The sequence below is a fragment of the Dendroctonus ponderosae genome, unplaced genomic scaffold (genome assembly GCF_020466585.1).
Source record: "Dendroctonus ponderosae isolate FM_Combo_2020 unplaced genomic scaffold, Dpon_F_20191213v2 Dpon_F_20191213_7, whole genome shotgun sequence".
In the NCBI taxonomy this organism is placed as follows: Eukaryota; Metazoa; Arthropoda; class Insecta; order Coleoptera; family Curculionidae; genus Dendroctonus; species Dendroctonus ponderosae.
The window spans coordinates 2,044,636-2,048,824 of record NW_026018916.1 but is presented as its reverse complement, the minus strand read 5'-3'; positions in this window follow the sequence as shown (position 1 = coordinate 2,048,824).

The following is a 4,189-nucleotide window of genomic DNA, read 5'->3' as shown; positions in this document are numbered from 1 at the left end:
TCGAGATGAGCGCTAGATTTCCGTGCGCTTGCGAGATTGCGAATTTTCAATTTCTAAAGCCTTTTCCGATTAAACACTTTTCACATTATTCACTTTAATCTGTCGATCGAGCTTAATGCCAGTCGAACACAGGAATTCCCTATCAGGGACACTTCTTCGGGCAAAGGAACGGAATTGGGCGTCTTTCACTTTGGCTCATTTATCTGGGTTTTCTGCATTTTAACCCATCAATATTTCAATTTGAGGCAGTCAACTATCAATCAATAAAAAGTTGTGGATATTGTGGAAAAGTTTAAGTGTTTAACTTTCAACTGTGGCCAGCTCAAGAGCGAAATCTATCGTTGATTGAATATTTCCGGTAGATTTGTGGGTTTCAAGTTGAAATCAGTTTAGGGCCATTTCACAATTGCCGTAAAATCGGGGAATTCTTCCGGTAGAAAAAGAGTCCCAAGGGACAAAAAAATTGAATTTGAGAAAGTCCTTTAGCCAATTAGGGATGTGTTTTAGAGCTTGATTTTAAAAAGAGGCTTTTTCATGCCCCAAAGATGGATTTTCTCAAGTCAACAATTATCAGTGAGGAAAAATATGATAAGTTATTTTGCAAAACTGGATGATTTACTGTCTTCTAAAGATGGTGAAAATTCCAAGCTTCTGTGTGCTTTAGTTTGGAAGATCTGAATTTTTTAGAGTGAGGGAGCAGTTGGGTAACAACAGGCCTAAAAACAGGCATTTAGAGACCGATGCTTGTTCAGCTGGGTAAACTCTGATCTTTGCGCAATTTCTATGAAAATTTCAGGTTCTTCAGAGCCGGGTGTTTTCTAACAATTGTGAAAATTTCAACTTGCTGCTTGATTTTGAGTGGAAGTCGTTAATTTTTTAACGAGAGGGTGTAGTTGGGTTAAATCAGGCATTTGGATACCGATGCTTATTTAACTGGAAACACTATGAATTTTGAGCGATTTTTACAAACATTTTAAGATCTTTAGAATGAATAAAGTTGTTCTAACAATTGCAATAATTTCATGTTTTGTTTTGGTTTAGTTTGGAAGATGTTAATTTTTTTAAAGAAAGGGCGCATGTGGGTGAAATCAGCCATTTGGGCACCGATATTTAGAAAACTGGCAAAAACTCGACTTTCGGGAGATTTATATGGAACTTTCCAGATCTTTAGAGCCAAGAGTTTTCTAAAGATGGTGAAAAACTCAAGTTTCTACCTGCTTCAGTTTTGAAGATGTGTATTTTTTTAAGTAGGCGCGCTAGGAAAAACTGGATATTTGGTGACCAATCTTTCTAAGCTGAGAAAACTCCAGACTTTGGGAGATTTGTATGAAACTTTCAAAATGTTGGACTACTTTCTAAAGCTCGGCGAAATTTCAATTTGCTGCTTCTTTTAGTTTGCACGATTTTCATTTTTTAAAGAAAGGGCGCATTTGAATGAATTATCAGCCAGGTGACCAGGAGACTAATATTAAGTAAGCTGGGAAAATTCAGAATTTTCGGCAATTTTTCCGAAAATGTTGGGGACTTTAGAGCCAAGTGCATACTTACACCTACTTGCTTTAGTTTGGCAAATGTGGTTTTTTTAAAGTTTGGACTTCCATGCAAAAAATGTGCAAATGTGCTTCCATTTCCAATAGAGTCATCACCATCTTCCGCCTTTAAAGCCAAGAAAAAACGTAAATATTTGTATTATCTTTATATTACTCTCAATGCAAACAGTTCCTTGGTATTTGTCCAGAGTGGCAGTGTAAACTGGAACACGTCAAATTTAAATCCCACCACAAGTGTACAAACAGTTTATGGTTTGTATACATTTACCATCGATTAATGTCGGAATGGGACTTGTTGATTTTAGTCCGGGATTCGTAAATAGAAAAACACAAAGAAAACTCAATTACAATCTCAGTAAATAGTTATCTAGCAGGATGATCAGGAGAATAATAATCCCAAATAAACCGGAGGACTATGGCAGTATCAATGGACGGTTTCATTGAACCAGTCCTATAAACAGTTTCGTTTAATTTTATATAAACCATACGTAAACACTCACAGGCTGAACATAAACTATCGAATAAAGTAAATTAACTTTTCGGCATCTACTAGCGAAAATAGGCCTGTAAAGTTCAACAACAATCCTTAAATGTTTACATGTTACAGAGCGCCATTAAATATTATTCAGAAACAACAAATATGAAAGAAATCCTCACGGTGGCTCGCAGCGACTAGTTTCACTATTTTTAATAGGATTTTTTCGTTTATTATCGCCATATTTATCATTTTTGGCAAACAAAGAATATTTTCCCATTCTACATTTAGTTGGAAATGAAGAAGCTCTTTTGGGTTTTTTGCTATAATGCACAGTTTTGGATTGAAACCCGTTGGATTGTGCGAGAAAATTAGTTTCATGCGGCTTAATAACCCGAAAGTTATCAGTTATTCCATAATTTCAACCAGATTTTCGTTACCCAATCATTATTCTGACGATACACTGAAATCCTAAGCTGTCGTAAAAATATTTTACCTCACTGACTTTACTCAAAACTCCGTTATTCCGAGCGGTGAAGGTGGCAAGTTGGAACGTAGCAGCGAGCAGTCCATCTTGCATCTCTCTTAGACTTTTATGGGTGCGAGTGGGACAACCGAGGAATGCTACGTTTGTGAATGAAAAAAGTTGGTTCATTCGAATAAGAGTTTGTGCATTTGAATCGATTGTTCGTTCATACAATATTCCTAAACCTGCAGATTTTCATAACATTTTCCGTTCAAAAGTCCCAAATTTAACGGAAAACAGTGCGAATTTACTTAGTGAGCTTCAGGTCTTTAATGTGTTTTTTTTATTTAATTAAAAATGAACCGCGTGTACCGGGGAGGCCAATTTCAATGTTTCTCCACCAAGTTTTCAAAACTATTAGAGTTTTTCCAGACAAACTGATTGAATGAAAACCCGAAATAAACTTACTGGAGTTTCGGCAATTTGTGGGCTAAAAAACGTCAGTTTTTTGTGTAGCGATTTATCAACGTCCAAAGTGGATGATCCAGGCTGAATATGTTTTTTTTTGTTTTCAAGACGCATTAATTTTTGATTAAAGTGGACAGGCTTGAACCGCTCCGTTCGTTTGCTGAACCGCAGTCTAGACCGCTTTTGAGTTGCGCATCTAACGAAGGAAAATAATACGATTTGCTGGATGGAAATAAAATTAAACTTATAATAGCACAAATTCGTTCATTATAAAGTTCTTGGCTCTTTGTGTGTAATTTCCCGTTATCCTCGCGGGTGTGCTTTGTTTGTCATACGCTCATGCATATGGAAGGAAAAGTGTGGCCGGCTGCAATTAATGGAAAGGAATATGTTTGGTGGTTTTTAATTCTATTTGCCGAACTAAAGGGAAAAGGAAATAGCAAAATCGCTCACTCCGCTCACTGGGAAATGAAATTTCAAAATACACATAACATGGCTTTATCGATGGGATAGCTTTTACATTTTTCAATAACCGAAATGCTCTCTGGCGCAGAATTACAGAAGATCCTGGGAAAGTGCTTTTCGCTTTAACGCTGATGTTATTGACTGGTCATGTACAATAAAACCGATAAGAAACGAACTGGACGTGCCAGAGGAACATTTTCCTTTGCAAAATGCCTTCAAAGTGTGTTCAAAGTGAAATTCGTTCAGCCTCTTGCACGATTGAATTGGATTATTTTGGCTACTAATTATTTCAGCCACTTGAAACAATCTAAACGAGATTTCATGTACAGGAACAAAACCCATAAATCGTCATTCGAGCGTGTTGCAGGAAAACTGGCTGCGACACCTTAAATAAATCATTTTGCATTCCTGAGCAGATTTTTCCATGAGAAATTTGCAATTTCCGATGATTTATCGTGCTTGAAATTACACATTAACATTTCAGGCTTTACAAACCTCTAGCATGTGTGGCACGTACAGTGGATGTATTTTTAATAGGAAAGTGGCTCGCTGTAGCAAACCGTCACTTTTTCCGGGCTGTACAGTCAAAATTGAAATGTTACAGCAAAACACTGTTTATCAACTGCTGTAAGCGCAAAAGAGTTTCAATCCACATAATGGTTTGTTTGCGCTATTTCTTGTTTATTTTGACTTATTTTCCTGATTGCGTGCAACTATGATTATATTATTTTCTTTCCTGGGCTTCAGTCACAGTGTGAAACAAAA